The following is a 23715-nucleotide window of genomic DNA, read 5'->3' as shown; positions in this document are numbered from 1 at the left end:
ACACACATGTGTGCATCACACACACATGCATATACACAGACAAACTCATACACACACATTGTACAAACATAAACACACAAAAAGTCACAAAGAAAACATAATAGTGGTTTAGTCTTGGGAAGCTTTTGTTGATGAGCACAAAGCCCCAAAGTTGAGCAGGCACATTGGTGAATCCCAGCATTTGGGAGGAGGAGGCAGGTGAATCTCTATGAGTTCGAGGCCAGCCTGGTCTACATTCTGAGTGCCCAGACAGGTAGGGCCACACAGAGAAACCCTGTCTTGAAACAAAAACAAGAAATGCCCCAACGTTGCTCCCTGAAGTTCCACTCACAATTGTAAGAAAACATTTGCCTTTCGTAAGCGTCAGATAAACAAACCGGAGTGCATGCGTGTTGGGAATGTTATAAAGCCGTTAAATGTCAGTGGGTGGAGAAAGGACTTGTATGGCTGGGCCTCACGAATGTCTGATGTGAAAAGACAAGCTGTGCCGACAACGTCAGCAAAACTTCACCAAAAAACAAAACAAAAACAGGGTCTCACATACATCAGGCTGGCCTTAAACTCCATCTGCAGTCAAAGATGACCTTGAACTCCCAGCGCTTCTACATCCACCTCCATATCACTCATTGGGATCACAGGCACGCCGTGCCATGCGTGGCTCAGTTATACAAATTTATATACAACACAAAAGCACAAAACTTAGCCTGAGGAAGATACACACTAACCATAAGTTAGTGTTATGCTTAGGAAGGAAAAAGAGGAAGGGGGGGGGGGGGCTGGAGAGATGGCTCAGTGGTTAAGAGCACTGCCTGCTCTTCCAAAGGTCCTGAGTTCAATTCCCAGCAACCACATGGTGGCTCACAACCATATGGAATGAGATCTGGTGCCCTCCTCTGACCTGCAGGCATACACACAGACAGAATATTGTATACAAAATAAATAAATAAACATTTTTTTAAAAAAAAAAAAAAGAGGAAAGGGGCCAGCAAGGTGGCTCAGCAGGTAAAGGGGCTTGCTGATTATACTGAGAGCATGAGTTCAGTCCCTGGGACCCACATGTGGAGGGAAAAAAAATTCCTGAAATTGTCCGCTAACCTTTACAGGGATGTTGTACACACGGGGGAGGGGGGCGGAGGGAGAGAGGGAGGGAGAGGAAGAGATATGGGGTTGGAGACATGGCTCTTAGCCACTGAGTCACGTCTCTTGTTGCTCTTGCAGAGGACCTGGGTTCAATTCCCAGCACCTACAAGGCAGCTTAGCTCACAGCTGCCTTAACTCCAGATCCAGTTCTGACGCCCTCTTCTGGCCTATGAGGGCACTACATGTACGGAGGGCACAGACATACAAGCAGGCAAAACACCCAACCACATAAATTAAAAATACATACATCTTTTTAAAATAAAAAGAAAAGAAAAAGCATATAGAATATGTTTATAACTATACGGCTTGGTCTACATAGCAAGACCCCGTCTCAAAAAGAAGAATACATTGCCCTGGACTTTTTCAAAATAAAAGTCAAGGAAACAGTGAAGCAAATATGACTTAATGCTAACAGCTATTTAATCTCAGCGGTTGGTATATGAGTATTTTATGGGGTGTTTTATTTGCTTCTTAGCTCAGAAATATTTCTTACATAAGGTTTAAAAATTAAGAGTTTAATATTACCGTCAGGATGTCAGGAGGCTGGCTAAAGCTGACTGTGCCCGCCTGCCCTGTGTGGTGACCTGCCTCTGCAAGGGGGCATTCCATGGTTTTCTTCTAGGCTATTTTTGGCACAGATGACAGATACTACCACATGAAGCCCAACTGAAGGGACAAAAGGGACTAACTTTTAAAGACAGAAATCCACAAAGATAAAAAAAAAAAAAAAAAAATCCAACACAGAAACTACAGAAAAACAGGTGCTGAGCATGCCCAGTCTGGGAAGGCAAAAGCGGGTGCACTGTGCGCACCCGCAATCCCAGCTCAGAGGGTGGGACAGCATGGTGTGCTTGAGGGCATCCTGGTCTACACAGTAAGACAAGGACTGTAGACACAGGTGGAGTCAGAGACAGGGACAGAGACAGAGACAGGACTCAGCAGGTTAAGGTGTCAGCGGCCAACTCTGATGACCTGAGTTCAATCCTTAGGACCCACAACTGATTCCTGAATGTTGTCCTCTGACCTACACACACACACACACAACCTATAAAAACAACATGCTTGCCGGGCGGTGGTGGCGCACGCCTTTAATCCCAGCACTCGGGAGGCAGAGGCAGGCGGATCTCTGTGAGTTCGAGACCAGCCTGGTCTACAAGAGCTAGTTCCAGGACAGGCTCCAAAACCACAGAGAAACCCTGTTTCGAAAAAAAAAAAAAAAAAAAAAAACAAACAAACAAAAAAAACATGCTTCTCTCAGTAGAAAAAGAAGATGAGCAGGAATTGGGGGGTGAGGGGGAAAGAGAGAATGAGAAAGAAAGAAAGAAAGAAAGAAAGAAAGAAAGAAAGAAAGAAAGAAAGAAAGAAAGAAAGAAAGAGAGAGAGAGAAAGAAAGAAAGAAAGATGGGGAGGAAGGGGACAGCAGGAGGAAAAAGGGGAGAGGAGGAGGGTGCCCTGGTTTGGCAGCAGGAAGGGCTGATAAATTCTGGACCCTGCAGAGCCCGGTCCCTAGTGGCGTGTGGCATGGACTTGGACTTGAAGGGAGAGAACACAGAGGTGCTGAGTGCAGACCGGGTTCGTGCGGGAGGACATCCCTGGGTACTGTCCTCTCCTCGGGCAGAAAACTGGACTCTCTGCGGAGGGCAAAAGCAAATCGCTCACTACTGAAAGAAGCCAGCCGTGGAGAGGATGGAGAGTGTGGTGAGACCAGCGAATGAGGTGTGAATTGATGCACTGACTTGCCGGATGGTTCCCACCCTTCATTCTCCCGGCTCCGCTTCCAGATGGCCGGTGGCCAGACACACCCAGCAGGTACAGTTAGACACATTTCCTGAGGAATCTGTTCACGTCAAGAGGAGGTCTTAACGGCTTGTTACACATACACTAACTACACACTGCACCTCCACGCTCTCACGCACAGACACACATGCCGATGGACAGGCACTGCTCCTCAGCTTACAGTGAGTTTACATCTCCACAAATCCTTCATATGTTGAAAATACTATTAAGTCAAAGGATGTTAAATATGGCTGGAGTGTAGCTCAGTAGTAAAGTGCTTGCCTGGAATCCCCAAGTCAGGGTCTGAGGGTGTGGCTCGGTGGTAGAGCATTTGTTTGTCTGAGGGAGATGCTGAGTTCAACCCTCAGCGCTGTGGGGGCGGCGGCGGGGGTGGAGAAGGTCCCAGCAACAATTAAAGAGCAAAGAGAGGCTATTCTCTCGGAGGCTGACTAGTTGGGAAGACAAACACACAGGCAATTAAGACAGCAGTAAGAAAACTGCAGAGCTATAAAGGAGTGTGGAACAAGAGGCCCGGGCAATAAACGATTGCATTATAAAAGGCAGAGCGAGCACGAAATTCTGGAACATTCCAAACCCACATCGGGAAATACAGGCAATATTTGGCCATAAAGAACATTGAGGGGATTCTTGTGTGAGCTAGGAACCAAGAGCCAAACACATTCCCTGGGACACAGAGCTAGAGACTCTTCTAGAAGCCCCTGGAACACGTTAGCTGGGAGGTGGGAGGGTCTGAGCCATGGATTCCAGGATTTAAGGACTCCAAGGAGCATGTGGGCACACGTCATGAATTGAAATGAACAGTGGAAGAGTCGGCTGGGAGGAAGCTGTCCTCATGCTCTCTTGGAGGGGACATGAGAGACGATGACCTCAGACACAAGATTCATGTGAGCTAGAATCAGGTAGTCCCGTGATTGATTGATCACACCCACCCACATGTGACCACTGTGAGACTTCAACCACCAGGTCCAGATGGCCCTGTCATTCAGCCATGGGCATTGCCGGAGCAAAGCTCAAGGCCTGATGACAGGAGAAAGACCCCCTAGGTGAGACCTCATCGGAGGGCAGAACCATAGCATGCCTCTCTATTAGAGACCAGCACCTCCTCCACCTTTTGACTCAGAGCTAATGCTCACACAGGAATCTTTTAAATCTTGGGTTGTTTTTTAAAAGATTCTTTTAAAATATGCATGTGTGTGCTTACATGAGTGTTGTGTACCATGTGTGTGCAGATGCCTGGAGAGGCCAGAAGAGGGCAGCAGATCACATAGAAATAAGAGTTACAGATAGTTGTGAGACACAGCAAGAGTTCTCTTAAGAGCAGCATTGCTCTTAAATGCTGGGCCATATCTTTAGCCCCTACTTATATTAATATTTATTTATTTGCTGTGTCTAGAGAGAAAGAGAGTGTGTGTGTGTCAGGGCACATATGTTGGAGTCAGAGAACAACTTGTAGGAATTCTCTCCTTTCAATGTATGGCTCCAAGGACAGACCTCAGGTTATCAGGCTCGGGAGCAGACACCTTTACCCACTGAGCCATCTTGTTTGCCATATTTATTGCATATATATACATATATAGTATATATTGTGTGTGTTCATATATACAAGCATATGCATGCATGTGGGGGCCAGACGTCTGCACTGAGGATCTTCCTCAGTCACTCTCTGCTATATTCTTTGAGACGAGGTCTCTCACTGAACCTGGAGCTCACCATTTCTGTGAGGCTGGCTGGCCAATGAGCTCCAGGAAACCTGTCTCCGCCTCCCAGGTTTTGGGGTTATAAGTGCATACCCCCATGCCTGACTATTTCCTATGGCTTCTAGAGATCTGAACCCAGGTTTTTACTGCTGCCGGGCAAGCAAAAATGCTGAGCCATCTCCCCAGTCTTCAAGGGTAGCATCTTTATGATACACGGGAATAGCGAACACAAGGTCAACCTTTGCAAACTGTGCTGCCTAGTCTTCACACCAGTTTGACACAAGCTAGGTTCCTGTGGGAAGACGGGATCTTTTTTTAAAAAGATCTATTTATTTATTTATATTTATTTATTTAGTATACAGTGTTCTGCCTTTATATGTGCCTGCAGGCCAGAAGAGGGCACCAGATCTCATTATAGATGGTTGTAAGCCATGTGGTTGCTGGGAACTGAACTCGGGACCTCTGGAAGAGCAGTCAGTACTCTTAACTGCTGAGCCATCTCTCCAGCCCAAGATGGAATCTTAATTAAGAAAATGCCTTCATAGGATTGGCCTGTGTGATATTTTGTTTGTGCTGTAACAAATAAAGCTTGCCTGAAGATCAGAGCTAGCCACTAGTTAACTACAGAAGCCAGGCAATGGTGGCACACACATTTAATCCCAGGACTTGGGAGACAGGCAGATGGGTCTCTGTGAGTTCAAGGCCACCTTGAGCTAAACGAGATTGAATCAGTCTAAAAGAGAAACAGAGCTCACACATTTGATCCCAGCACTTGGGATCCCACCCTTTTAATCTCAGCACTTGGGAGTTGGAGTCAGGAGTGATGTGGCTGGGCCGAGAAAGGAGTATAAGGCAGGAGACAAGAGCTCACAGCATTCAGTCTGAGGATTCGGAGGGGCAGGCAGTCCTGTCCTATGGCCTGAGGTCTGGTCCTTTAGTCTGAGGATCCAGTAGAGGTAAGAACTAATGGCTGGCTGCTCTGCTTCTCTGATCTTTCAGCTTTCACTTCCTAATATCTGACTCCGGGCTCTTATTACTAAGACCAATTAGAGTTTACGCTACAGGCCTGTAGGCAAGACTGTGGAACATTCTCTCGATTGATGCCTGAGGTGGGAAGGCCCAGTTGTTGGTGGTGCCAGCAATGGGCAGGTGGACCCAGATGGTACGAGAAACAAGCTGAGCAAACCATGAGGAGCAAACTGAGGAGCAACCTAAGCTGTGCTCTTCCATGACCTCAGCATAAATTCCTACCCACCAGGTTCCTGCCTAACTTCCCTAGACGATGGACCACAAGCTGTAAAGTGGGGGTAGGGGGAAGACTTCCATCTCTAAGTGGCTTTGGTCACGGTGTTTAATCACAGCAATAACAACCCTAACTAAGACACATCTGTTGCATGATAATACATAGAGAGAGACGGGCACGGCAGTGGTTGGAATCTCAGCCTTGGGGGAGGCTGAGTGAGAGGGTTCTCAAGTTCAGTGTCTGGGCTACACAGTGTTCCAGGACAGTTCGGGCTATGGAGCCAGACGTTACCTCAAATAACATTCAGGGAGTTCTTGTGGGAACCAGGAACCACAACCCAAATCCATACCCTAAAATGCAGTGTTCGAGGCTCCCCAGAGGCCTCTAGAACATTTCAGGAGTTAGCCACCGGATGTAGGGGCCCGAGAATTGAACTATCATCCTCTGGAACAGCAGCAAGTGCTCTTAACAATCGCTCCATCAACCTACCTTTAGGGCGGGTCTTTCTAATCAATTAGCCTAATCTAGAAGCCCCTCCTCGGCATGCCCAGAAGCTGTCTCCTGGGGATTCTAGATTCTGTGAAACTACCAGTTTGATACCAGAAGGAAACATAATGCTGTTCATTTCTTTGTTGTGAGAATTCCTTCAGCCAATAGCCTTTAAGATACCCGTGTCTTGACTACTGACAAAATGCATGGTGTCCAAACTGGACAAGCAGGATACAAGCAAAAATGACCACCAAACCTTGCCAAGATAGGGTAAGACAGCTTTCCAAGTTTTCCTGCCTGTGAAAATGGTCTGTCAGGTACTCTAGGCCTTAGCCAAAGTGGGTTGCCCCAATGTTGCAAATGAGACTTTGGGTGATTGCCTAGGTTGTCTCTGTCATTTCTTGTACCTTCTAGAAGTTGCTTGAATGTACTTCTTGTTTACTTATGTAATATTAAACCCTTCTCAGGTCTGTGATGGGGTTGAAGACTAGATAGTCATAGTTACTTTCCTCTCATGACTTAGTCAAGCTATTTTTAATATAAGACTTAGATGCTGCCGGGCGGTGGTGGCGCACGCCTTTAATCCCAGCACTTGGGAGGCAGAGGCAGGCGGATTTCTGTGAGTTCGAGACCAGCCTGGTCTACAAGAGCTAGTTCCAGGACAGGCTCCAAAACCACAGAGAAACCCTGTCTCGAAACCCCCCCCCCCAAAAAAAAGACTTAGATGCCTTAGGATTGGATAACTATTAAAACATTTATTATATGTTTCTTGTTTGATGTTGCTCATACTAGTTGTAATTCTAATTTTTATGTACGTTTTTGCCTCTTCTTTTCCCTGGACAATACTTAATATTTGTTATCATTGTATATAGTTTTGTATTAGGTTTAAGAACTCCCTTATTTATACATAAGGGGGAGGTGTTGTAGGAACTCCTTCAGCCAATAGCCTTTAAGATGCCGGCCCACTTTGGGTGTGGTCTCATGTGCTATAAATGCAGATGAAAAGCATGGGCGGCCCTCCTTCTTTTTTTCTCTGCAAGATTTGGTTCCAGGTCCCAGCACACACCGAGGACTTCAGATCACTACCCTTACTGTGAGCTTATCCCCAAATGAATACACCTTTGCTATACTCCATTCCAGGCTATTGTGGGACTCTGATACGACTACATATCTTTATCTATAAAGATATTCTTTCAAATGCCATATGGAGCCTTCAGTCTTTTCAGAGAAGGGGAGTCTAGACTCGCTGAGACTGATCTTCACATAGTTGCTTGGTCTTCACAGCCTGCAAAGCCATTTCTGGGTCTTGCATGTTTTCTGTCACCTGCCCACGGCAGGCTTTAGTCTCCAAAACAGCATTCCTTACAAGAAGTGGGCCTGTCTGCCAGAGTACTCTGCCGGGTCATAGAGGATCAGGAGATGGAAACATTTGGGCTGCAAGATTCTTGCCCCAGTCGCAATTTTATGGATAAGGAAACTGAGGCTGGGGTAGACTGTAGCAAGCTTGTCCCTGCCAGGCCTACCCATGCAGCAGGTCTGAGCTCCAACCGTGTGTGGACACTGCCACCCCGGCAGAAGCTCCAAGCTGAGACCCAAGCCATGGCCAAATGCTGAGGGCTGCATGTCCTTGTGGCTTCTGAACCCCCATAAAAGAGGAAGTCAGGGCTGAGAATATGGCTTGGTGGTAGAGCACTTGCTTAACACGTGTGAGGCCTTGGGTTCAATTCCAAGCACTGTAATAAGTAAATTATATATATACATATATATGTGTATATATATATATTGAGAAAGAGATGGATGATAGATATAGATGATAGATGGATAGATAAAATGGATAGATAGATAAACAGATAGATGATAGATAGATAGATAGATAGATAGATAGATAGATAGATAGATAGATAGATAGATAGATATAGATGATAGATAGATAGATAGATAGATAGATAGATAGATAGATAGATAGATATAGATGATAGATGATAGAAGATAGAAGATAGATAGATAGATAGATAGATAGATAGATAGATAGATAGAATAGATGATAGATAGATAGATAGATAGATAGATAGATAGATAGATAGATAGATAGACAGACAGACAGACAGACGGAACTGGGAGGTAGCTCAGTTGGTAAAGTGCTTGCCAGGCAAATACAAAGATCGGGGTTCAGTCCCTAATACCTATGTAAAAGGCTTGGGCATGATGGTGCATGCTTATACTCCCAGTGCTGGGGATGCAGAGACAGGTGGGATCCTGGGGACTTGTGGTCAGTCTGTCTACCTTAATCAACAACCCCAGGCCCCAGTGAGAGTCGTTTTCTCGAAGAACAAAGTAGATGGCTCCTGAGAGAGACTATCTGATGTCAACTTCTGCCTTACACACACACACACACACACACACATACAAACACACGCACACACACACACGGGAATGGAAAGGATATGCTTGAATTCCTTTCCCCCAGGATATCTTGACACAGGACTCTATAAAGAGAGTTCGAGGTCAGCCTTGGACGCATGGAACCCTGTCTCAAAAAGAAGGAGAAGAGGGAGGAGGGAGAGGAACTGTGGTTCTTGAAGCTTGAGGTGGAGACACATACCTATAAACCCAGCATTCAGGAGGCTAAGGCAGCAGGGTTTGAGTTGGACGCTAGCCTGGGTTACATAATGAGAGCCTACTTTAAAAAAAAAAAAAAAAAAAAAAACAGCTACGACAAAATACTATACCACAAAGGCCCTTCCTGATGGACATGGGCAAGGTGTAAATCAGCACAGAGCCCCTGAGGAGCGGCAGTGGCTTAGGGACACTAACATCCTCTGAACCTCACTGCCAACCCCAGGACATCCTTGTCTTCTGCTGAAGTCTCCATCCTGGAGTGGCATGGGCTTGCTGGGCAGTGAGGACACACACAGGCAGGGGCAGTGATCTGCCCAGAGTCCCCCTACCCTGCCCCGCTGAAAAGCCCATTGCCAAGTGCGTGGCTGAGGGACGGGCTAAGAGTGTTCTGGACGTGCAGACAGACCAGAAGCCACACAAAGTGTTTCGTGAGCTGAACAAGAGCTTTCCAGAAAAAAATCAGGCAGCTGACACATGCAGGTTCATGTGCCACATGGGGCTCCATGGTGGCATGGCTGGAGGTGAGCAAGGATCTGATAACAGAACTCCATCCTGTGCCTGGCCTGGTTCTGGGTGAGATGGGGTTATCACAGGCTCAAGGTGAGATGGGGGTATCACAGTCTCAGCATGAGATGGGGGTTATCACAGGCTCAGGGTGAGATGGGAATATCACAGGCTCCAGAGCTCTTCCATCAAGTCAAGTCAGTGTCTTCAGAGTAAAGGCAGATGCAACGAGGCAACTGAGGCCTCAGCTCATCTCCCACCCCCACCCCCGCACCCCCTCAAACTGGCCCTCTGTCCTCACCATGGCACAAAGTCTACCAGAGATGCTAAAGAAGGAGGTGTCAGAAGTGGGTGTAGGAGGAGCTAGGGTCTTGACACAGAGGCTAGACCAATTGCCACATAGCATGAGGACCTGAATTCGAATTCCCAGGACCCACATAAATACTGGAGGGTGTGGCAGCCCCCCTGTAATTCTAGCCTGGGGATCCTTAGAGAAAGCTGGCTAGTGAGACTTGATATATTACGGGCTGGCTCTGGGTTTGAGTGAGAGGCTCTGTTCAATGAACAAGGTGGAAGAAGGGTTGAATATGATTCCTGATAGCAACCTTGGACCTCCACATACATACACACTTGCAAAGACACACAGATACATGCACATCGCATATGCACATACACACACAAGAAAAGAATTTAAACAAATGTTGTGGCAGCTGGGGGTGAGAGGCGGCTTCATCCGTAAAGTGCTATCATACAATTGTAAGGACCCAAGTGTGATCCTGAAAATACATGTGAAAAACCAGGTGTGGTAGGGGACATCTGGGATCCCAGCACTGGGGTGCAGAGACATGGCCTCATGGGTTGGAAAAGATTCTGGAAGGCCAGAGCCTGAGTCAGGGAAAGCAGAACAGGCTCACAAAAGGGCAGAGAGCAAAGAGGAGGCAGTACTAAAGGTGATGGAGAGTCAAGCTGATTTTTGTAGTTTGAGTTTGAGGCACTGGGGACAGAGCTCAAAGCCTGGTCATGCTCCTCACTGGGGATTCTAGGCTCTACCACTGAACCACACCACACCCCCTCACTGGGGGATTCTAGGCAACTGCTCTACCACTGAGCCACACCCCAGCCCCTCACTGGGGGATTCTAGGCAGGTGCTCTACCACTGAGCCACGACCCCAGCTCTGAAGATTCTTCTCTTGATGGTAAGAAACACTAATGGGAAGGAGCTAGAGGGAAAGAGATAGGAATTTTTTAAAAAAGACGTTTGGTAATATCCAGGAAATAGGGTCCCGTGCAAATAAGTAGAAGCCATAGAGCCAAGTCTGGAGTTTCGAAAACCCTACTCACCAATCTCTATCCCCTGTGGCTTCCGCAGTGTTTCAAACACACAGTTCTTTCCCAGCACTGAATCCTCTTCTCAGCTGCCCAGGTGCATCTTGCAACCCTGCATCTGAGATATTGTGACACATGCATCCAACACAGTGCCTGGAACTCCCTATGTCTGCCATACATTTTAATAAGTGGCCATATTTGCCCAAATCCCACTTCAATGGCAGCCATGAAAGACAAGCCATAAAGACTTCCTAGATTCACTGGGAACCATTTCCCTAAAACCCTGAGCTCTGCAGATTGACCAGGGGTGGCCTCAGCCCCTCCTAGGAGAATTCCTTCTAGCTTTGAACCCTCTGCCATTCAAAATATAAACAGGCTCATACACAGAGCGTATAAGCAGGGTGAAAGGGCAACCTCATTTGGACTCAAATCAATCAGCTCCACACTCTAAGGCACTGACTAAACACCTCAGCCCCAGGCTTTCCTTGCTCCTAAAGAGACTCTGGGGATTTGTTTCCTGCCTTCCCAGGTTTATTTCCAGCTAGAAACAAAGAAAGAAAGAAAAAGAACAATTCCACACTTAGGTTCAACTTACCTCCTGCTGGTTGAGTCCTTCAACTTGTTACAAGTCTTACAAATCCCTCAGACACTCTTGTCAGTTACTTTTCTGGTTGCCCTGACCAAATACCTGACAAGAAGCTCTTTAGGACAAGAGGAGTCTGGTATGGGCAATCCTTTGTCTATGTGTTGCTTTTATTGGTTAATGAATAAAGAAACTGCGGGGCCTATAGCATGGGAAAAAGAAGGGGGAAGTCACAGAGCTGCCATGGAGCTGCCATCAGAGATAGACATGCTGGAACTTTACCCAGTAAGCCACTGCCCCGTGGCGATACACAGATTAATAGAGATGGGTTAGTTTAGGATATGAATTATCCAGAAACACACTTAAGCTATTAGCCAAACAGTATTGCAAATAATACAGTTTCTGTGTGATTATTTCGGGTCTAAGCTAGCTGGGCGGCTGGGAAGAACAAGTAGCCTCCCTGCAACAGGTATCTATTCCGGCTCATGGTTTCCAGCGACAGTCGCTAGAGGAGAGGAAGGCACAGCAGCAAGAAACTCCATGGTGGTAGGAGAATGTGTCGCTAGGAATCCCTGCCTCCTCCCTTCTTAGAGGAACAGGAAGCAGAGAGCAGACAGTAAGTGGGCTGCAAACTTGTTGCATTGCACTATCTCAGAGGCAAACAAGCACCTTCTTCACAGGACCATTGGCGTGCAAAGTCATCACAGCTGGGATTGGTGCAAAGAACAATATGGTGGGGAGGGTCACTTCCCCCTGACATTATGCCCTAATTTCATGTGACCATGGGCGACTCAGGGAAGGGGCTAGGGTACATAGGCTCAGAAATCACATCCACGCTGGTCAGACCTTCCAGTAAAACTGCTTTAGGGTTCCCTACACTCTAACCTCTGACCTCTCTCTCATTCATGATCTGTAAGTAAACTCAGCAAACTCATTGGTTCCCCAGGATGAACTTCGGTGAAATGGAACTTTACTTTGTTATTGACACCTCACAAGGTAGGGGGTAGACATTGCTTAGTCTCCCCATTAGGGAGAAAAATTTTACAACAAACCCCCAAGCCCACCCCACCCACCCACCCCATCTGACCCCACCCCCCATCTGACCCCACCCCCATTATTCACTTCCTTCATCAAGTCTCCACCTCCTAAAGGTCCCACAATCTTCACAGTGCCACCAGCTGGGACTCCTGTCAAAACACGTGAGCCTGTGGGGGACACTTCCTATTCAAACTATGACAAGCCCCTAAAATGGGACTGATTTGCTTGCGAAGTCGCTAGGAACTGTATCACTGTGGATACCGGGGAAAGCCAGGTCCAGGCTTCGGCTAGGATGGCTTTGGGGAGATTTCCCTAAACCTTCAAACTTCCAGGCAGCGAAAAGAAGCTGAGTTGATGACAGTCGCTTAAAAAAAAATCCCACACTAGCTCAGAATTGAGAAATAGACGGTTATTTATTTAGGGGTAGACTCACAAATCAGAATCCTCTGCTGGAACGGAGATCAGAAACCGAAATCCGTAACTGGAACCGAAGAGGGTCGGGAAAAGAGGGCGGAAGCCGATTCTGCATCAGCATACATGGTATAGGAGGCCACGCCCCAGTGGGCGGGTAACCACAAGCTGTAAGACTTCCTACAGCACCGAGTTCCAGCTCTGTACCGGACACTCATTAGTTAGGTGACCTGACGAACTTGCTTCTACCTCAGAGCTCTGGTTTCCACAGCTGTACAATGGCAGTATGCGGCACCAGGCTGGAAGATCTCTCTAAATTGTATCACATGCAAGGCAAGGGACATGGACACCACTAACCGGAGGGACACCTGTTAGTAAGACACGGGATTTAATTTTTAGATAGATAGATAGATAGATAGATAGATAGATAGATAGATAGATAGATAGATGGATGGATGGATGGATGGATGGATGGATGGATGGATAGATAGATAGATATTAAAAATACATATTTAGTTTAATATATTAAATATACATTTAATTTTATATTTTTAATTTATATTAAATCCCATGTCCTACTATGTCCTACTAGCCATATATATATAACTAACTATATACACACATATACATATGTGTTATATACATATATGTATATATGATTAATATACATGTATTTTAAAGATATATATGTGTGTGTATGGAGGTGTGCACATGTGTTGTATGAGCTCTCCAAGAGGCCAGAAGCATCAGATGTCCTGGAGCTGGAGTTATAGGCAGTTGAGAGTCACCAAGTATGGGTGCTGGGAACCTAACTCTAGTCCTCTGTAAGAACAGCAGTTGCCCTTAACTGCAGATCCGTCTCTCCAACCCTATGGAACCACTCTTAAACCAGACCTAACAAGAAAGACTAGAGCCGTACTTGTGCACTTGGCCTTGACAGAAATCAGCATCTGAGTTCAGCACAAGTCAGAAACTTTAAAAAAATGTCTTTTGGGGCTAGGGGCATGCATGGCTCAGCCTATAAAGTGTTTGCTGGACATGCATGAGGACTGTAGGCCCATATTTCTACATGTTGTGACAGCCAGGCTCTCAAGACATAGTTTGTAACTGAAGTGGCCATGTAACCTTCCAGACAGGCTGTGGCTACCCTAACAAAAGGTCAGGATGTTGTTTTGCTCCTTTCTTTGTAATTTGGAGGATGCCTGAATAGAAGTGCTAATTCAGCTTACATGACAGAGCTGGTATACAGAGCAGGAAGATGTGACAGCAGGCACAGGTAGATGTGGAGGTGACTAAAAGCCATTTACCTGGTTACCTAAGAAACAGAATGCTAATGAATTTACCCCTCAGTTTACGTTTTGGTATAAAAGCTGTTTGGAGAATAAACGAGAGGAGTTCTCCAGGATGTGAACTCAGGACTTCATGAGGGACCACTGAGAATCTCCCTCCCGATAAAGCCATGTGAGTTGTGTCTTTATTCCCGCACCTCCATGCCAGTCTAGAAAGATAGTTTATATTGGGAACCAGAGAGAAATAATTTATGGTTGGGGCTATCACCAGACCCCGACAGAGGACCCATGTTGGGTCTCCAGCACCCATGTAAGTGCAGCATGAATAATAAAAACCCAGAGACAGATATTGGAGTTCAACCTGAAGACCAGAAAAGGAAAGCAACCAGCTACAAGGGCACAGTGGTCTGAGCCAGACAATTTCATGGTAGAAAGAAAGGTTTGTTGGGGATCAAGGGATGGGGGGAAAGAAGAGCAAAATGGGGGATAGCAAGCCGATTTTATTATATCGACGGGGGGGGGGGTGTGGTGGCGCAAATGAATGTAGACAGATTATATAGATATATACAGCTTTAATAAGGAAATAGACTTACAGGACCACAGGTTTCCGCGGAGCACTGGAAAAGCGGAGCAAAAGAAAAGGGCTGCTGGGCTCACGCCCGGCAGATTTATCCGTAAACATTAGCCCGAGGCGAACACGCCCCCAATGGGTGGGGCTATGTCCCTACATCTCCCCCTTTTGTCTAAATAAGATAGAACCAAACCAAATACAACTATATACAATAATAACAAATAATAAATATAACAAACAATATTGAGAACAAAACTTTTGCTAAACATTTTATCTCAAGGAGTCTAAATAACATAGAGAGTAACTACAATTATATAATCTTTAACTCCGTCAAAGATCTGAGAAGGGAATAAATATTACTTAACAATCGAGAGATATCCAAAATGTGCAACAATTGACAGAGACAACTGACTACCTGGGCAATCATCCAAAGTCTCGTTTGTAATGTTGAGTCAACCAACTTTGGCTAAGGCCTAACATAACTGGCATACCATTATTAAAGGTAAGGAACTTTCTTAGGACTATCCTACCCTGTCTTGGCAAGATAAGACAATCCTGTTTTATCCACTTAGGGATATTCTGTATCTTTGGGCTGTTGAGGGTTGACCAGGATTAGATGTCCCTGCCTAAGGTAGTTAGTTGATCTTCGGGCAGGATCAAGAGACATTTCTGGTAAACAAACTCAGAGTTTGGGCCTCTGTTTACCCAGAAATAGTCCTTCTGTGTAGGGCAAGTCACCAGCACTGCCATTGTGGGGGTGGGGGAGGGAGAGCCTCTACCTCAGACTGAAATGGCAATCCTGCCTCCATGGATCCACTCGATGAGACTAAGCCTGAGACCTGACTCCTCCCATTTTATATTCCTCTGTAGTGGGGGGATTAAAGGTGTGCATCACCACCGCCCGGCTTCTGGGGCTAACTAGTGTGGCTACTGGGATTAAAGGTGTGGCCACCACTGCCTGGTCTGTAAGGCTGATCAGTGTGGCTGTTTTACTCTCTGATCTTCCTGCAAGCTTTATTTATTAAAATGCACTCCGTTTCCCCTTTTTGTCTAAAATAAAAAAAGGTTATAACTAATATAAGAAAAGCTATATACAATAAATGTAATGACTATATACAACATATACAGGCAACAAATACATCAACAATGTCTAGTCCATTTGCATTTGACAAATTCGGAGAAAATACTCCATATCTATCCTATCTTGGTGAGTCCAAAGTCTTGTACTTAATTTACTTTCCATCATAACTTGCTTTCTACACTAGGTAAACAAGGAAAACAACTATCTAGTCTTCAACTCCCTCAGAGACACAAGGAGGAAATAATATTAACTGAGTAAGCAGGAAATGCAAGCAAGCAACTTCCAAAAATTGTGGAAAATGATAGAAACATCTGGCTGCCTGGACAGTCACTCAAAGTTCCTCTACAATGTTGGGGAACCCATCTTCATTCAGCCTTCAGGCCTAGAATATCTGACAGACTTTTCTATAAGGCAGGGGTTCTGAAAGACTGTTCTTGCCTTGTCTATGCAAGGTTTGGAAGTCACTCTCTTGTGTCCTGCTTGCCAGTTAGGACTGCATACTGTCAGCAGTTGAGGCAGGGGCACTTTCTTGCCCAGTGGCTTACTTTTGCCACAAAGAAAGTAAACTCCATGTGGAGTTCTTTGATGCCCATCATCTTCTCTGAAGTAGATTGGTGCTGCCAGGATCAGACATGCCTCATTGTCATAAAAAAAAAATAAAAAAGAACTTATGTCATTAAAACATCTTAAATGCCATATTCTGTAGAACTCTGAAGTGTTTGAAGTGTCTACCTGAAATGTATCATTGTTTGACCTTAAAAACATCCTTAATGTGACTATAAGTTCATTTATAATAAGTGATTAACTACTAACCTTTATTTCCTTATCCTCAATGTTAGTAATAATATTTTTCAAGAATTAGAAATTTGCATTACATTGTTAAATGTAATAGGTACAATACCTTGAACAAGAGTAGAAATGTATGTACACTATGTTCTAACAAAATTAATCTCAAATTTGTATCAATATATAAAAATCCAATCCAATATAAAACTAATAGTTGCTTTTTAAAAGTAGACTCAATAATCTACCTTATCTTATATCTATATCCTCCCTTCTTACTTTTCAAAACAAGAACCTTGAATCTAATATTCCTTTGTTTAGCTTCTTTCCTGACCATTACCAATAACAACTTGTATCAATCCCCTAAACAATGACAAATATCCATAACCCATTGAACAACCAAAAAACACCCACCCCAACTCTTGGGAACGTGGGCATCATATTCTTAAATTTACTTCCTACTGTCTGGGGGTGATGGTATCTTTAGGGGGTCCTGAAAAGAAAAATTTGGGTTAATTGTCAAGTCCTGGAAGAGGTAGCTGTATCATTTGTTGTCTGGTCTTTGCATAATAGGAAAGTACAGAGCTTGTGCCAAGTCCTGGCTAGAGCAGTCTGTGAGGCTGAATCATCTCAGCTAGCCATCTAGAAATTGTTCTGAGCACTTCGCAGTTCAAAGCTGAACTTTTTTGTAACTTTTTGTTGTTGTTGTTGTTGTTTTTCAAGACAGGGTTTCTCGGTGTAGCTTTGGAGCCTGTCCTGAAACTAGCTCTGTAAACCAGGCTGGCCTTGAATCACAGACATCCACCTGACTTGCCTCCTGAGTGCTGAGATTAAAGGTGTCCTTAGCTGGTGTTTTTCAGCTAGTGGTGTTATCATAGTCCTGGAGGAGTCGACGTTGTGGGACCCCATCCTCCTTATGGAGGCTTTCAAAGGTAAAAGAGGACACCATCTAGGCAATTGAGAAGGCAAAGGAATGCCAGACTGTAGAGAGCCTTTTGGCTGAATCACCTTGTTAACAGCTCTTAGATCTGTTACCATTCCCAGATTTCTTTTTACAAACAAATACAGGCGAATTCTAAGGGCTGGTTGATTCTTCAACATGCTGAGCATCTAGTTGCTTCTGTACCAGCTATTCTAAAGCCTGCAGTTTCTCTATTGTCAAAGGCAATTACTTAACCCATATAGGTTTTTCTGTCAACCATTTTAAAGGTAAGGCTGTTGGTGCCTTTGGAAGATCAGCAGCTGTTGTACCCTGTTCTTGTACAACCTGAATGGTCAGTGACTGTTCTTTATAAAACTTTATAATATTTTTCCTGGAAACTTATGTTAATTTATGGTTTGTTTTTAAGATTGAGGGACTGATAATCTGAGTATTCCATTGCTGCAACAAATCACATCCCCATAAACCCATGGCTATGTTAGCTACATATGGCTTTAATATCTGTCTCAGTCTTTACATTTGCCAATCTTGCACTCTGCTTTACCTGAGATAAATTTCAAATCCCTAAAAAATTGAACATTTACATCCTGAAGGATCAACTTGGATGCTAAGATTCTGATGAAATTATTGTTACATCCACATCTGTGTCTACCAGACCTTCATGACAATGACATTTATTCATATTTTTAATTTTGGTCTTTGTTCATGTATAAAGTTTGCCAAAATACTTACTTTATGGTTTCTCCTGAAGTTTTTGTTTTATCTTCTATAGCTGCTCTATTATCTAGAGCGGTATGGTTTCTTACACTAGTCATTAGGTTCTTTAATTGCCCTGGGAAGGAGCTTCCTCTCCTATGGCAGGAAACAATTGAACTGGATTTGGTCTAGGGGCCTGCAAGAGGCCTCTCATGGAGTTTCCCAATGGCAAAAGAGTACCATGAATATTCCTTGTTGACCTACATTCATTAGTCCAATACCTGCCTTTGCTACACCTTCCACATAATCCAGAAGGGAGGGGTGTTCCGAACAGACTATTCTTATAAAAAGCATTGTTTCTAGGAGAGCCCTGTCTACAGTCCCTTTAATGGTGATGTTGCTTGCCACAGTTATAACACTTGACATTTCCATTTTTCCTCAAACCTCTGGAAATCACCTCTCTATCCATGTATCATCATAGTCATGAGATTCAGTATTGTATCTCAGACCCATTCCTCCACAGGTGCTGCCTTTGCCTTTACCAGCCTAATTATCCTTTTTGCATAGAAAATTGACATTTTCAAAAGCCAGAGATTGAATTGTTATTTGCCTAGTTTCTAAATTTGATATTATTCTATTTACTGCTGAAGTCAATCTTTGTAAGAAATCCATAAAGGCTTCCTTTGGGCCCTGTATAACTTTAGTAAATGACTCAATTTTTCTTTCCTATTTCTTCAGTTCTGTGCCAAGTATTCAAAGCTGCTGTGTGACATAAATCCAGGGTGTGGTCATCTTATACAGCTTGCCTTTCTATGGTAATATAATCTCCTTCTCGAGAATTTGATCTTGGGAGATTTCCCTACCTCTATCTTTACTCTGTTATTCAATAGTCTTAGTCTCTTCTCTGAAACAGGCACTCCATTGTAATTGTGGACCAGGCTCTAAAACAGCTTTAACCAATTCTATCCAGTTGTTAGGAATAATTCTATCACAAACTGCCAGAGTTTAACATTTGCTTCACAAAAGGTGAATACAAGCCTCATGAGACTATTGCTTCCCTGAATCTCCTTAAATCTAACACTAGCACAGGAGTCCAGTTAGCTGTAACAGAACCCCTGCCATTTGACAATTCCTGTAAGGTTACAGGAATATATTATGGTTGGTTGTCTGAAAACCTTAGGCTGTTCCTCTCTGTTCTTACAATGTAATGCTTAAATTGGGTCTCCATTAAATTCCTCTGTCTAGATTTGAATATTTCTTGGATCTGTTTTATTAGGTTTTTCTAAAGCCTGTATCTTAGCACCCAGATTAACCAACTTTTTTAGTGATAAGACAAAAATGATAAAGTTGATAATGTTTTCAATTCACATTGCATAAATCCCATCTAAATTAGATATCCTCTCATTTAATTGTCCCATCTTCAAACTATCTAGTATATTATCATACAGAGACCTAAATCCCTCCATTATAATGTTTTTCCCATTTTTTAAAATAGGAAAAGCTCTCTCTTTTAACTAATTCCTCCCTTTAAGAATTCCCAATTGTCTTACCAAATCTGCTAACAATGTTGATGAAGATATGAGGCTTATTGCTGCTGCATAGAACAGTTAAAAATCTGATTGGATTTCAAGGTAGTTATCTAGTTTGGCAGCAGCCCATGAAGGGGGTTCAGGGAGAGCCCTCAACCCACCCTGGAGAGAGAGGGAGTAAGAACTGGTTGTCTGAAAAACTCACAGGGCATTGAGAGGTTTGAGGAAAGAAGAAAAGAAAGCCTGGCCAGATGGGGCTCCAGCCCCACCCACAGCTCAGGCCTGTGCCAGTGACTAAAACATCTCAGGCAAACTTTTATTTTAATGAATTTATACTCCAAACATTGGGTGCCAAATGTAGCATGAATAATAAAAACTCAGAGACAGATATTGGGGTTCAGCCTGAAGACCAGGAAAGCAAAGCAGTCAGCCACTGGCTCTTACCTCTACCTCAGTCTGAAATGGTGATCTTGCCTCCAGGAATCTCAGAATGAGACTGTGTCTGAGAGCTGTCTCCTCCCATCTTATATTCCTCTCTAGGGCTGGGATTAAAGATGTGTGCCATCACTGCCTGGCCTGTATGGTTGACCAGTGTGGCCACTTTACTGTCTGATCTTCAGGTAAGTTTTATTTATTAAAATACAAATTAAATAGCACTACATGTATGTATAGCAATGTGCCTGAAACCCCACCACTGCAGAAGCAGAGACAGGGATCACTGGGGCTCATGGGGCGGTAAATCTAACAGAAACAATGAGATGCAGGTTTGGTGATAGACCCTGGCTCAGAAATAAGGTGGAGAAAACCTGGGGAGGACACCTGGAATCAGTCTCTGGCTTATGCACATGCACACCATGTCATCCATATTTTGGATGTGAGAGGAAGCACAGACCAATTGTCCCTCAGAGCCTGGCTGGTTTTATTCAACATGAACTTCTGTTCCCCAGTCATTTCCCAAAAAATGAAACCATTTCATTCTCCTTTGTGGCTCAATAAAAGTCCCTGTGTGTACAGGCGCATCTTCTCCATCCCCTCATCTACTGTGTGTAGAGTCGCCTTCTCCATCCCCTCATCTACTGTGTGTACAGGCGCATCTTCTCCATCCCCTCATCTACTGTGTGTACAGGCACATCTTCTCCATCCCCTCATCTACTGTGTGTACAGGCACATCTTCTCCATCCATTCATCTACTGTGTGTACAGGCACATCTTCTCCATCCATTCATCTACTGTGTGTACAGACACATCTTCTCCATCCCCTCATCTACTGTGTGTACAGGTGCATCTTCTCCATCCATTCATCTACTGTGTGTACAGGCGCATCTTCTCCATCCATTCATCTACTGTGTGTACAGGCGCATCTTCTCCATCCCCTCATCTACTGTGTGTACAGGCGCATCTTCTCCATCCATTCATCTACTGTGTGTACAGGTGCATCTTCTCCATCCCCTCATCTACTGTGTGTACAGACACATCTTCTCCATCCCCTCATCTACTGTGTGTACAGGCGCATCTTCTCCATCCATTCATCTACTGTGTGTACAGCGCATCTTCTCCATCCATTTATCTACTGTGTGTACAGGCGCATCTTCTCCATCCATTCATCTACTGTGTGTACAGGCGCATCTTCTCCATCCCCTCATCTACTGTGTGTACAGGCGCATCTTCTCCATCGGTTCATCTACTGGTGGGCACTAGGTAGACTCCAGAACTACGCCAATATTCTCTCAACTTAGAATCAACTGTGTCACCCCCTCCACTGCTCAGGGAACACCGCAGGGGAAGGGATAGAAAGAAAAAGTTGGAGGGAGGTGGGAAGTGTCCCAGAATTCTGTCTTGTAGGCATGACACAGCATTAGGACTCAGACTCTCAGCAGCAGTCAGGTAGACTGGGCCCATCAAAACCCCATCCTGGAGGAGGGAGGGACTCAGGAAGCTCCACCCTCCCTAAAGATCTCTAGGCAGTGTGGTTGCTGGGGAGGAGAGGCATTTTCTTCTGTGTTGTAGCCACTAGTGAGTTGTCCACACCACTGTAGGTATCCTTACCATGTTCTTGTAAGCAACCTTAAGGAAACTCATTGACTCCCCCAAGCCAGCAAGCACAAGACAGAAAGACAGCTGGGGCTCGTAGGCTTCTGGTCAAACCAAGCCAAGAACACATGAGATGAGCCTCAGATTCAGGGAGAGACCCTGCCTCAAAAGAGCAGGCAGAGCAGGCTAGAGAGATGGCTCGGCAGGTAAGAGCACTGGCTGATCCTGCAGAGGACCTGGGTTCAATTCCCAGCACCCACATGGCAGCTCTCCAACATCTAGAACTCCAGTTCCAGAGGATCTGCCTCCCGTTCCTGACCTCTGTGGGCACCAAGTATGCACACGCTGCCCAGACATGCATTCAAGCAAAACACCATACACATTAAAGAAAATTCTGAAAAAAAAAAAAAAGTTTTAAGGTAAAGGGTGTCCAGTATCCTCTTTAGACCTCCACACTCACACACAGGCAATGCACCCCACATACATATGGAGAGAGAGAGAGAGAGAGAGAGAGAGAGAGAACTAAATAAACATATGTGCATTATAAGTATATGGGAAATTTATTTTTTAAAAAAGATGTTTATAGGAATGCTATGAAAAAATTGGAAATAACTCAAATATCTTATAATAGGAGTTCAGTTATAGATGATGTGTGCTCCCGTCTCCCCGAACCACTGAAAAAGGCATTGTAGAAGACCGTTTGTCCACAAGAAGGCATGGCCTTGAATGGTTGTTCCATAAGCACAAAAAAAGGTCTCGAGGTTTGCTGTTGTTGCCGCTTTTTGGTTCTATTTTAATTTTTTGCCAAAGGAAGACTCGAGGCTACTTTGAAAGAGGCATTCTAGGAGTTTCTACACTTCAACACTGAGCATAAATAGGTGCTTTCTGATTTATAACAGGACAGTGCCCAAATATACGCTTCATAAATTTAAAATGTCAAACATGCACTTGAGGGGCTGGAGGGATCCCAAGCCTTGGCCTGAGGACCACTAAGCTGGATGTGTTGCTTGCACTGGCTGCCATCTCCACACTGGGGAGCTGGAGACTGGGGTATCCCTGTGACCCATTGCCCAACCAACCAGCCTACCTTAATCAGTGAGCCTCAGGTCCCAGTGAGGAACCTTGTCTCAAAATGATGAGGTTGATGGTTCCAGGGTCGACTTCTGACCTTCACAATATTCACACAGCCATGTGTACCTACATAGTCTTGTGTGTGTATGTGTGTGTAATTATCGTATATTAATATATAATATACATATGTATTAATATATGTAATATACATTTATTATAGATAACATAACGTGTATATTATATATATATTTATAGCACCATGTGTTGTGGGAATATTTGTTCACTACGTGAAAATGTGCTGTTGTGATTAGTGTAGTAAAACGCTGAACAGCCAATAGCTAGCCAGGAGTAATAGGCGGGACTTCTGGGCAGAAAGAGAACTCTGGGGAAGAAGGTGGAGTCGCCAGCCAGACACAGAGGAAGCAGCAGTATGGAGAGATAAGATAAAGAGCTACGCAACAGAATGTAGATTAAAATAAATGGGTCAATGTAAGTTGTAAGAACTGGTGGGACAAGCCTAAGCTAAGGACATGCTTTCATAATTAATAATAAGTCTCTGTGTCGGTATTTGGGAGCTGGCAGTACAGAGAAAGAGTCATTGCACATGTAGGCACCAGAGCCCAGGCTGTGCCAGGACCCTGAAGCATTGAGAAGGAAGGACTGAGCCTGGCCAATCTATCCATTTTTCCACTGAAACTGAGGGAAGCCAGGCACAGCTTGGCACCCTGGCATCTGCCTGATTGTACCCAGTTAAACTTTATCTGTATTGGTTTGGCCACAAACAACTAGTAGTACCTGCCCCGGTTCTGAGTGTGTCAGAGCCAGAAGAAGAGGAAACGGGCTACCACTCATAAGGCTCCCCCATCACCCAGTCAACC

The 23715-nt window shown here is 44.6% G+C and overlaps 1 protein-coding gene across 4 annotated transcripts in view; it reads right to left on the bottom strand.

The window, feature by feature from the left end:
* Positions 1-23715, bottom strand: part of Col26a1 (collagen type XXVI alpha 1 chain) — a 144238-nt gene that overhangs the window by 69616 nt on the left and 50907 nt on the right. The window lies entirely within an intron of this gene.

This window comes from Chionomys nivalis, chromosome 3 (genome assembly GCF_950005125.1).
Source record: "Chionomys nivalis chromosome 3, mChiNiv1.1, whole genome shotgun sequence".
Lineage (NCBI taxonomy): Eukaryota > Metazoa > Chordata > Mammalia > Rodentia > Cricetidae > Chionomys > Chionomys nivalis.
The sequence above is the reverse complement of the archived record's forward strand: the minus strand, read 5'-3'. Positions and strand labels throughout refer to the sequence as shown.